The sequence below is a fragment of the Chiloscyllium plagiosum genome, chromosome 28 (assembly GCF_004010195.1).
Source record: "Chiloscyllium plagiosum isolate BGI_BamShark_2017 chromosome 28, ASM401019v2, whole genome shotgun sequence".
Taxonomy (NCBI): domain Eukaryota; kingdom Metazoa; phylum Chordata; class Chondrichthyes; order Orectolobiformes; family Hemiscylliidae; genus Chiloscyllium; species Chiloscyllium plagiosum.
Window position 1 is genome coordinate 22,616,275 of NC_057737.1, and position 12,655 is coordinate 22,628,929.

General features: G+C 39.2%; 1 protein-coding gene across 9 annotated transcripts in view; it reads left to right on the forward strand.

The window, feature by feature from the left end:
* The window catches only part of LOC122564034 (WSC domain-containing protein 1-like), a 152,579-nt gene that overhangs the window by 49,269 nt on the left and 90,655 nt on the right, over positions 1–12,655 (forward strand). For 5 of the 9 annotated variants that reach the window (XM_043718493.1, XM_043718490.1, XM_043718489.1 and 2 more), the window contains exon 3: positions 336–452. The exons of the other annotated variants lie outside the window; for them this stretch is intronic. The gene's annotated coding sequence lies outside the window, so the exon portion shown is untranslated. The remainder of the gene's footprint in view (positions 1–335; positions 453–12,655) is intronic. 9 annotated transcript variants of the gene reach the window in all.

The window sequence follows — 12,655 nt, forward strand, 5'->3', positions numbered from 1 at the left end:
AAAGCAAACTGCATTTTCAATTCAAAATTCTGCTTGAAAGTGGAATTCAATAACTTCTTCAGAAACTGACTGCATTATATCAGTTCTCTATTTTCCTTGCATGCTTCACCACCACCCTATTCAACCTGATGGCTGTATCTTGCAAGTGTCCTTTTTTGTGCACTTAGTAGAGAGGACCATTTCTCTCTCTATCATTTTAATTCACACCCATTTTGCATCTTATTTTCTTTCTCCATCCTTTGTTGTTTTGCACTGGGTCTCCTTTGTCAAAAGTATATTTTGGATATGAAGAAAATCATATTGGACTTGAAAAGTATCTCTGTTTCTCTCCACAGATGCTGCCAGACCTACTGAATTTCTGAAGCATTCTCTGATTGTCTGTCGTTTCCTGATACAGACACTGTCTCCTAGTTAAACCTCATGACGCACTATTAGTATCTCTAAACATTGAGGTATCTTTTACCAATTCTTTCTTATGTATTCAGAAGACCACATGGTTTGTGTGTCTCTATAAGTATTCTTATCCCAACATGTAATCCCTGTCGGATGGGCAATTAATGCTGGCCTAGCTAGTGACACCCTCAATCCATGAATGAATTTAAAAAGAAATGTGTCTGAGATTTCCATGAGATAATGTCTAAACAGTTTGGTTAATCCTGAAAGAGCATAGCACCTAAAATCTGCGGCTGAGGTGTCAGCAATTATAATGGTTGGAGTGGGATGGATTGCAATCAGCCATCATATCCAGAGAAGGCAACATGCCCTTGAACTTTAAAGAGCCATCCTTTGATGCAGCACCAGCTTTGTGTATTCTTGAGAAGTTGTCCTCTCGGGTTATGGTCAAGTTGTCAAAACAAATAAAAGTTCAGCAAATTAGTTTACCATCCCTAATAATCTTTGTGGATCATTTTGGGATGAGAAATGCATTAACAGCTTTTGTTTGCACTAATCTTTTGCTGTTGACAGTGTAACTCAAGAAGCGAATAGAATCCTTGAAGTATTCACGTATCATTCAGAGTGACCCCCTCTCCCTATAAGCATTTTAAAACTGCATGCACTTTGTTCATACTCCTTGACAGTTTTGGAGTGTATCAATGTCATCCACATGACATACGGCCTTATAAATCTTGTTGGATGTGGAACATAGTCTGTTGAAAAACCTCTGGGGCTGGGGCAATCTGAAATGATGATCTGTTGAAGCAAATCTTCCAAATGGAATAATAAAGATGGAAAGTAATCATGACTTCTCATCCAATGATACCTGCCAGAATCTACTGTTTACATCAAAGTCAGTGGAAGTTCTGCTTTTGGATACGTTTTCTGAATCTTGCCAACTGTAGATGTGAGGTGGAGTTCAGTCATTAGCACTTTGTATTGACTTCACACAGCTCAAAAAATTAGAATGAACTGATAATGTCTGGCTACAGTAACTATGTCCGAGTACCATTGAGTTGGTTTGTCACTGTGGCAATTGTACCGATTCTGGTCATTTCCTCCAGTTGCTTCTCAGCTTGTTTTAATTGCAGGATATGGAATCTTGCTGGGTGTAGAGACCTGATAGTTAAATGGCTTTTATAGTGATGCTATATTCAGTACTGAGTTTCCCAAAACCTGTAAACTTAAGAGATTCCCATTCAAAGGAATACATTCTTTTGCTGTTTAACTGCTGTGACCTTTCGAAGAAGGTTAACAGCATGAGACCCATTCCTATTCGAGAGTGAGAATTGTTAAATAAATACAGGTTGTCTGAGATCTAGTGTTGCACAGTTGCTTGTTACATACCCTGTTAATCTTGAGTGCTTCACCCTCTGGACTATTTAGTTGCAGTGGTGTAGGTTGTAAATACTATTTCCTCAATTATACTAATCTACCTGCAAATATATTGACTCTTGCTCCTATATTGAGCTTATAATTAGTTAGATGCCCCATGACATAAATTTTCTCTTGCCAAAAACTAGATCTGAATCACCTATCTCCTATCTTAACTTCTATTATAGGATGTACTACCTCATTAATGTCTTTGTGAGTGACTATTTGATGCTCTGTGATAAATGTATACTTCAGCACTATTTCTGAAAGTGACCAGTTGTCCTACAATTGAAGCATTTTTGTTCAGTAGATGGGATCTGCTTGTGCCTGTGAGATTTCTTTGCTGCATAGTTTTAACAATGATTGTTGCTATTTAGTATGTCTTTCTTTCTGTGCTGGCTTCTCACGTGTGTGTTTTTAGGGTTTGTGCATTTAAGCAGAATCTATATAGTTATTTATCTCCAGTAATGATAAGTTTGGTCATCTTCTGTTAGGATTAGCACATGATGCTTCCAGATATCTCCTTCACCCATGATTTAGCTTTCCCTAGAAGTAAATCTTCTTTTTTGACTGTAATAAATTTGAAAAAAACACAGCAGAAATTTCAGCAACAATTCTATCTTATCAACTACTTTTCTCTCTCAATATTCCTTTGCAGCTCTATAGTCACACGTTTTACTAATCATTAACGATCATTATTTCAATTATCCATGGAATCCCCTGAATGCTGAATATTTCTATTACGGCATGCATTTTCAAGAATTTCATTTGTACAGAAGTTAAAATGATTATCGAAAGCATACAGAAATTTATCGACAATATAGATTGCTGCTTAAGACTTTTTAAGCTACACACCATCGGCTGCAGTTTCAACTGAGTGTGAAGTGTATTTATTTAGTCATCTTCTGATTTTTAGATTCTAGTTTAGATGTAGTTCTGTATTTTAAGCATTCTTTTTTCCAAGATGTTGAATTGTGTTCTGTTTGGCCCATCTCTGAAATTACATATTTTTGGCAATATTATTTCTGTGGCCATGTTTTCCTAAAGTAATCCTTTATTTTCCTTGCATCAAAGTATTTAATTCTGCAGGAGAGCGATGTTATATTATATTTTGGTACTGAAAGCACTTCTGCTTTTTTACGAATAAAGAGAGGATTCCCATGTCTTGAGTGGGGTGGATGATTCTAGCCTATCGGGAGTAATTTGAATGATTCCTGCCTCCTTTGTAGCTTTTCTCAACCTCCCAATAATTATTGTCTTAATAAACAATTCCTGTTACTTTAAGGGTTTTACAAAACGAATCTAACTGTCTGCAACTAAAAATGATTTTAATTCTCATAACCGCTTTACCGAATGTATCTTGTTCTTTGTGCTCTCTGGGAAAAATCTTGGAAGAAATGTTCTGAAGCAGGGTCTCTGGACCTGAAATGTTAACTCTTTCTCTCCAGTTGCTGCCAGACCTGCTGAGATTTTCCAGCCATCTGTTTTTGGTTCTTATTTCCAACATCTGCAGTTCCTTTTTTTTTTCCCTGGGAAGCATCCCATTCCTTTAAAAGGTTTCCATGGATGATTCCTACTGCTTGTGGTGCTTCTAATAACCCTTTTTTCCCCTCCATTGCTTTTCCTCCTGGATGAGTGCTTCTATGTGGAGTTTTAAATAAATACTTCCTGCCTTTACTGCAGTTTAACTAATGATGCTCCCACCTTTCCTATGGCCTCGGTAATCTTCTATTAGATTTTGTCTGCTTGGGCTTTTGGTTTGCCCTTTGTCACATTAATTCTGGCTTTGTGACATGCCCGATCTGTCATCTTGTTTTAAGTTGTCTCTGTGGTCATTGATTTCCCTTACTGTCGCTGTGCCTAACGATATCTGCTCACTGTGGATGGTGACACTGGATCTGAGTTGTAAGCACTTCACTCACTTCTAGCTTTCCCAGCCTGTAGAGGCTAGAACAGAAATCTTTTCTGTTGACACACTACGGTTATCAATTTTCCTTACAAAGCCCCCAGTGTCTGTTTACTCTCTGGCTGAACCTTAAGTTGGGACAGCTTCTGCAGACCCCCAATACCAGGTACCATCTGTGACTACCTTTTGTATGACTAGTGCTGCAACTCCATGACGTCCCTAACTCTCACTGACTTCTGCGTGTCCCTTAACATGTCTGCAATGCTGCAGATTCTGCCATGTAGAATCTTGCTCATGAGGTTCTCTTCTGCAAGGTTTCAGAATGTTCATCTCTTCAAGCTGCTGACAGTCTGTTTGGCTATCCTTCTTAATGTTGAACCTGATGAATCCTCAGGTCTCCACAGCTGTCAGCACTTTATATGCTGCAGCTAAACAGGAGTCAGCACCACTGTCAGCATTGTGCAAGATAAATTCTCAGCACAGCTCATCAGGCCGTAAGATCCATCTGGTAAATTTGCTGCCACTGTCCTCTGTCCTAGTGGGGATTCACAGAGCCTGCTTGGTCTCGTGTGATGGAGGAATGCCATCAGGCAGTCAAACAAGAAGCTCTTGTTTTCAGCTGGATGTGGTTTGTTGAAATGATGCCTTGGAATGCTAAACATTGGTACTTAGACTATGAAGGAGACCTCGATGTTAGATCTGACTATTTCTCGATCCATAGCTGTTTTTCCCCTGCCAGAGTCGGTGTCACATCCTCCTATTGAGCTGTGCTTAATGCATTTCTCAGCATTAACCCTGTCAGGCCCTTGCATCCTTATACAGCAATATGTGCAGGTTTATTAGCCTGTTCCTGTTACATTATTCTCGTTCTAATAAATGAATTCTCACCACTTTGTTTTCAAATGATTTTTTTTTTTAACAAGCCTCTATGTGGATTCATTTCTATTACACAGTATTCCTTCACGGATATTTAGTTTGTACTTGAATGAATGACTACTTTTTTTTTCCCTCTGTCAGTGGTTGTTTCATGAATCTTAGCAGCCTGCCGCCTCACAATGTAGTGGAAGAGTTCAGCAGTGAATTTGAGCTTCAGCTTGTGCCGGACGATGTTTATCATTAGCAATCTCTTATTCATTTATTCACATTATTCAAGTACTATCCAAGGGTCGTGATGGATTTCTTTTTAAAATGAACATTCATCTCTGGATAGTCAATGAACAATTAGAGAGCTGTCAAAGTTTTTCGAAAACACTGGTCCCAGCAAACCAATACCTCTCGATCTAGTATCCTGCCACATTGGTAAAATTGATTTTCTGTTTCTCAGAAAATTAGATCACCAATAGGTGCAGAACTAGCCATGATGCGATTGCTATAGTGATTCACCAAAAACAGTGCAACTGCTATCACTATTATTCCAATTCAAGTTTGTATGGAATTTAGTGTTTGATCATTTTGAATACTAAAAATGATGCAGCACTGAGTATATGATGCATTTTTGATGTAGTGCACCGATACTGATGGTTGTGTGTCCCTACTCCATCTCTAATTACTTCCCTGTATAGCTCTGTGCCCATATCCCCTTCTCCCTCGCAATCCTATTTCCTGTGATTTTCCCCTGGAAAATTCTCATTCTGAATTCACATGTTATTGTACTTAACTGCCTAGGCTTTGGTCCTCTGTTCATTTAGGATAGGTTTAACTATATTTTCCCCCTTCACGCTCCATGCCCTCAACCCCATTAACATAACTACTGTCTTCCAGTCCATTTCTCTCATACAGCTTTCATATTCCTTGCATCCCAGGGATTCCGACAACTGGTTTGTTCATTCACTGTTGCATGTGGCTATGAGGTAACCTTTCCTCACAGTCTTACAGCAGAACATTGATCAAATATTTTCCCTATGTTGACCTCTAATTTACATGCTTGATGACATCCTCTTGAAAGCATTATATCAGATTTCATATTTCCATTAATCACCCCATCCTGGACCACATCACTCTTTCCCTTCGCTACTCCATTGGCATTTAAATTGTTACAAATACAGAGAATGCTGATGAAAAACAGCAGGTCTGGCAGCATCTGTGGAGACAGAAGCAGAGTTGATGTTTTGGATCTGTTATGACTTCTTGCGAGCTGATCAGAACAGATCACCGTAACAGATTTGACAAAATGGTCTGAGTTCATACACATCAATGAGGGAATTGTCTGAATGTGCTTCACTTTGTCATTTGTAATGTCCACATTACCTGAAATCTATAATCATGAGCCTCTACATCTTTCAATGCCCTGATACCATAGTAGAGGAGGAGGTAGCCCAAGGCCTACCACAGCAGATCTGTCAACTGAAGCCACATTTATGCTGTTAACTAAGTAACACCATCTTAGCTCAAAGGACTAACACCGCCTCATCTACAACCCTTGCCACACTCCTGTGTATTGAAACGTGGCAATTGGGGTGCCAACTGTCCTGAGAAAAGCTTTCAATGGCTGTGTTGGGGTTGGAATGAGAGACGGCAAGAAAATAATATCTGTTCAGTCAATTTTTATGATGTGAAACGCAATGCCTGATAAGATTATGCAGGTGGTTCCATTAGTAATATTCTACAGAGAATTTGATAAATATTGGAAGGGAAACAGTACATTTGCAGGCTTTTGGATGAAGGACAGGAGTGAGGGGCTAATTGGATAGCTTGATCAAAGAGCCAGCAGATACATGATGGTCCAATTGGTATCCTGTTGATCTCATCATTCCATGATTCTGTGGCTTTGCTTCTGCCTTTTGGATAAGATTTCAAAGGTTATCAGCAGGGAAGCTTTATAACAAGTCATGTTTTCGCCCCTTCTTCCTCTGGGCATTACAGTGCCATCTGTGTTCTGTTTCTGATAATTGGCTCACAATATTCTGAGCTTCTTCAGAGATTTGAGTTTCAAAGTCGCCTGGTCCCCCTTCTGAAGTGGTTGCTCTGGCACACAGTGATGAATTAAATTGATAGAACTGCTCCTGTTGTTTATCGTGAAATCTGGCAACAGGTCGTAGATCCATCTGTCCGGCCTGTCATTAACTGCCAGACTTGAGCTTCACAGACAAAGGCTGCTTTGAATAAGAGACTGTATAGAATCACACAGACAGTGCAAATGCAGACCAATTTAACATACAGCTGCATCGTCATTGCTTTTAAACTAAAAGGTAAGAAATGATATATGGCACTACTTCCTTTGGTTGTCTTTTTCCTTTTGATTATCTGCTCCAGAAGTAAGCCTAACTGGAAAATTGCCAAGATGTTAAAGGGGTTTCAGAAACACAGACACCTTGGCGTTGACAGATACAAATCTCTGAAGTGTCAGGACATGTTGATGAGGCAGTTGGAGAAGCAGACAAGATCCTGCCATTCCAGCTCTTTATAAATAGAGGCATCCAGTTGATAAGGAGGAAAGTCGTAAACTTCCACAAATCACCGGTCAGGGCTCAGCTGGAGAATCGTGTCTAATTCTGGAAGAATGTCATGGCCTTGGAGAGATTTAAAGGGAATGATACCAAGCAAAGAGAATGCCAGTGATGTGGAGAGAATAAAGAAGGTGGGATTGGTCTCCTTAGAGTAGATAAGATTCAGGTAGAATTAACTTCAAGTGAGCAAATTATGAAGCATTCTGATAGAAACTGGTTTTAGTGAAAATAAGGAAGTAACCAGTGGACTCTGATTTAAGGGAGCAATTAAGAGGGATTTAACAAATAACAGAAAAAAACCCACAATGTTTGTTTGTTTGTTTGTTTGTGGTTTGATGTTCTCACACTGGTAATGAGAAATCAGGCCAAGAAATGCCCATTCAATTCAGCGGGATGTTCCAGAAAGCACAGTTCACATGTAAAGTAGCAGAGAATGAGACAATTTGTTCCTTTCCAATCGGGTATTAGACAACACTAAGGAGAGGTTCAACAAAATGCTGTAATAGAGGAGATGGAAACAGTGAGGGGGAATAGTAACAGACTTCAGAAAAATATAGACAGATCGGTGAATTGGGATGGCACATTGCAGACGGAATTTAATACAGAGGTCTGATGTCTGCCAAAATCCTCCTCTATCCCTATTGCTATCTGCAGTGTTACAGGCAAGGGAGATAGAGACAGATTAGTCTCTTATATTGATTTACTTTTGTAAAACTCTGCTTTCCAAACACCTTTTTCTGGTGAAGTTAATATCAAAGAGCCAAAAACTCCCCTTTTTTTCTTCTTAAAACAGGAAGATGTATTTAGGATAGGTTTGACTATATTTTCCCCCTTCACCCTCCATGCCCTCAACCCCATTAAAATAACTACTGTCTTCCAGTCCATTTCTCTCATACAGCTTTCATATTCCTTGCATCCCAGGGATTCCGACAACTGGTTTGTTCATTCACTGTTGCATGTGGCTATGAGGTAACCTTTCCTCACAATCTTACAGCAGAACATTGATCAAATATTTTCCCTATGTTGACCTCTAATTTACATGCTTGATGACATCCTCTTGAAAGCATTATATCAGATTTCATATTTCCATTAATCACCCCATCCTGGACCACATCACTCTTTCCCTTCGCTACTCCATTGGCATGCAGGCATCACTGGCTGGGCCAACATTTATTGCTCATCCCTTATTGCCCAGAGGGCAGTTAAGAATTGACCACATTGCTGTGGGTCTGGAGTCAGATGTAGGCCAGACTAGACAGGATAGAGATTTCTGGAGGCAGTGCAGAGAAGGTACACTAGGCTGGTCCTGGATTTCAAGAGTTTTTTTTTTTGTTGAGATAAGTTGGGCTTGTACTCATTGGGGGGGAACAAAAACAACTCATTGAAACATTTAAGATTCTTAAACAGCTTGACAGGGTAGATGCTGGAGGTTGTTTTCTTCTTTTGGAAGAGTCTAGGAGCAGAGGACAGAGTAAGGAGTTGCTCAGTTAGGCTAGAGTTGGGGAGGAATTTCTTCTCTTTAAAGTGAAGTGAATCTGGAATTCTTTATGGCAGAGGACTATTGACGCTGGGTCATGTAAGTATATTAAGAATGAGATAGGCCTGGTTTCCCTTACTGATTAACAATCTCTCTATCAGGGAAAGGCACCAAAGTGCAGATGAGGATTATTAGATCAATCATGATCTATCTCATTGCCTGACCCGATGGGCTGAATGGCTGATTACTGCTCCGGTATCTTTCCTGGAAGGGTATTAATGGATCTGATGAGCTGCCATGATAATCAACTGTGATTGCATGGTCATGATTGATCTAATGTTTTATCTTAACTTCTACCTGTGTACCCAGTACAATAGGTTGGGGTAATGTCTGGTGACATTACCATTATACCACCACCTTTCCTGGAGAAACTGACCATAAATGCATTCATGCAAAGCTAACATCATGCATTAACAATGTCTATTGACCTATCCATGACCACACTGGGAATTAGCTCGAGAAACCTCTTTGCCTCCGCATCTCTCTCATCCTTTAAGACGTTCCTTCAATCCATTCTTTTGACCAAGTGTCACCTCTTTTAATGTCTATGATTTTTATTTTGATGCACCTGAAAATATATTTCTTCCGTAAGGATGCAACACAAATTCAAGTCTGTTAGCAGTTGGTTTTGCGGCCAAGGGAATCTTTAAACTGCTAAGCTAACGATGTACATATCAGCAATACAAAGAGGGCACTCTTCGTCCTGTATTGCAGCAGTTCACAAGTATGTCCGATGAGTAAGAATTAAGACAGGAAAATGGAGGGAAACTGGGATTGCAGAACTGGTGGAAGTGAATTGTAAGTGGACTGTGTGCTGAATTCATTATAATCTTATTTGATTTTATTTGTGTGCTCACCTTAGCTCTGAATTGAGCAATGCAGAACTCCGATCAATTAGGATTCAGTAAACTGTAATTAGTGCTGGCGGTATGGGTTTACTGTAGTGTTACCAACCCTTCACAATTGGCTTAGAGTCTCCAGGAATTACAATCTCCAGGACACTGCTCTGTACAACCCTGGAGAAAAACAAAACCCATGGATATTAAAACAGAATAAGTTTTATCTTATTTAAATATTTCTCTTTATGAAATACAGAAGTGGGAAGAACAGGTAATTGGGCTAACAGTCAAACATCTTACGATTGGATATCCAGTCTTGTTGCTTTCCAGCTAATATAGAAAACAGTGCTGGCTGCTCAAGGCTGGAGCAAGGGGGCAATTCATAGTGAAACCACCAGGAATGACCTTAATCAGGGTTGCCCACTGTCATTTAAAAGCCAGTTGCTGGACAGCGATTTGAGTGAGTAATATTTTCCCCACAATAGGAGAGGATTACTTGCTCTCACTTTTGCACTGTTTTGGGCTATTGCAGGCTTGGTTTAGTGTTATCTTTCTAATGTATCTGGTTTAGATATTCTTAAACCAAAAATGCACCCCTGGTGCAACTTGAACCTGGGCCTCCTGGCTCAGATATACAGCCACTACCACTGCATCACAAGACCCCTAATCTGCTGTGTTTTCTTTCACATCAGAAGCACCCTTAGGTACAACTGAAAATTGTTTGGTTTTTTTCCCATTACTAAATCACATTTTCATGCCTTATCAACCGCCAGTATGTTGCCATTGTTTCCAGTTGAATATTTTTTATGCAATAATTTACATGCAAAGTGCATTAAGGGCAATACAGATCAACCAATGTGAGAAAGGGAGGGAATTAAAACAAAATGGATTTGGATGGGGAGATAAAACACTGCATCCCTGCAGTGCCCACTTCTCTCAAGGCACAAATAGTATTGGTGAACACTGTGCTCCCTCTCCAAGGCTCCCCACCCCCTCGCACCCCAGTCACTGACATAACTCTGCCTATTTCATTTTTTCTCAACTATAGAATTTGCAAATTGTTATAGGATTCGACCTTCTGTTTCATCATACCTAATTTCTCCTTCCTGACTCTTTTTTTTTGTGTTACTTCTGTGTGAGGTGAGTCTGCTTATTTTACTTCATAATCTGTTTTGCTTTCTGTTGAGGTAGCCCCAATTAAAATGCAAATGGCAGTCTTCACAATGTACAGCAAACCTTTTATTAACCGGCACCTATGGAACCAATTGATCAAATATTCCAGATAATCAAAAGGTCCATAAAATCAATGTAAAAACACATTAAGTAATAGAAAAATAGTGCAGAGAGTGTAAACATCACCATTACACTTTATTTTCAGCACTAATCACTTAAATAATAATGCAACTTTGGCCTTTAATAAAACTTCCTGGCAGAGGCTCACTCACACCTTCAACTAATTACTCAGACATCGTGGTAGATCACAGTATTTGAGGAGAAATTGAATCAACTGTTGATATTTTGTGTGACGTTTTGATTATAAGCATATTTACATTGCTGTAGGTAAATCTTTTTAAAAACTATATTATTTGAACAGAATGATACAATACACTTTGTGGTATATGAGGTATATAATTTTTGCCAGTTTATCAAGAGTACAGGTTCGTAAGATGCCACATAAAACAATTTGCTGTGCATGGAGCTCCTTTTTGCCATTTAGTCAACAAAATGTTGCAGTATGTATGCTCCATCCAGTACCTACTGGCTGTGAGATCGTGTTTAGTAATGACCAAGGTCAGTGATTGGGAAAAATGTTCTCTTTATTGAGCATCCACAGTAGCACGGTTCAAGGCAGCAATGGAATCCAAAGTACTGTTTTACAGTAGCCTCTTTTATACACAGCATTTACATGCATTAACATTTTAGCACTGCGGTGTTCCATACTTTTATCTATTGTAAACAAGTTTGTGTGACATCAGTCCAAGGGAGAAGGAGATAATTTAAACACTTGTTAACTGCTGGCTGTTCCTCTTGATGGGATTAGAATGTCTGTCTGGTCTGAGCTTGTCGTAATTTTGTTGTTAAAGTTAGTAATATTAGTAAAAATACTAAACCCAAATGATCTAAATATGTGAGAAATGAAACATGTACGAAATAAAAAGTATTGAGGATATTAATCTGATCTCCTGCAGCTGGGCCATGAGATTTCATTTACTATTGCTGGTTTTGATGGTTCTTACATGTTTATTCACACAGTTTCATGGAGGCGCTGTTTTGATAGTAAGTTTCCAAAATGGGGTAGAGGCCTTATTTGATATGTATTTGGAAGGTACATACTAGTGTAGAACAGTTCTTAATGTTCTGCAAACTACTCAGATCCTGAGAGATGTTTACTAAGGGCTCATTAATATTATAATCTTTCCATAGTCTTCGGTGAATTATGGAGACACGATGGCAGCAGGGGCATTGTTCTGAGTAGGTTACAGCATTAATGTCTATTCAGGGGTAGCCTTTGATACAGAAATAGGCCTTAACACTGCTTGCAGCAATGGGCTGATAAGAATTGAAAGGTGTAAGGAAACAGTATTGGGTTGTCAGCTGAGGAAGGGATGTTTAGTTTAGTTTATCTTGTAAGAGTAAAATGTACTACAAAAAACAACAGTTTTTTTAAAATGAGTGAATGGAAATGCAGTTTACTAATTCATAAGCGCACTAAATGTTTACTAAAGAGTTATGAATGGAAACTCGGTATAGTAAACATAGAGGGCTTGAGTGAGTTTGTAAAGAGAATCATAATACAATATCTCACACGGCAGTCTGACCAAACTGGGGCTCTGCATTTTTTTTGTCATAGTTATCCTCCAGATTGGGCACCATTACTCTGGCTACCCCAACGCAAATTTCAATTTTAGCCCTCCACCAAGGATAGTCTGCTCAGTATTGGGAGGAGCAGAATTGTATGTTCCTCTGGGATGCATCATTTTCCACTCAACCTACCAGCTGAATCTTAATGTAGCCTTTCATAGGAACAAATAGGCAACTGGCTAATCATTGCACTGGCCAACGATCAGAATTCTGTTATGTCAGTAAACCTAGCTCAGAATCTTGAGATATGAGGAAA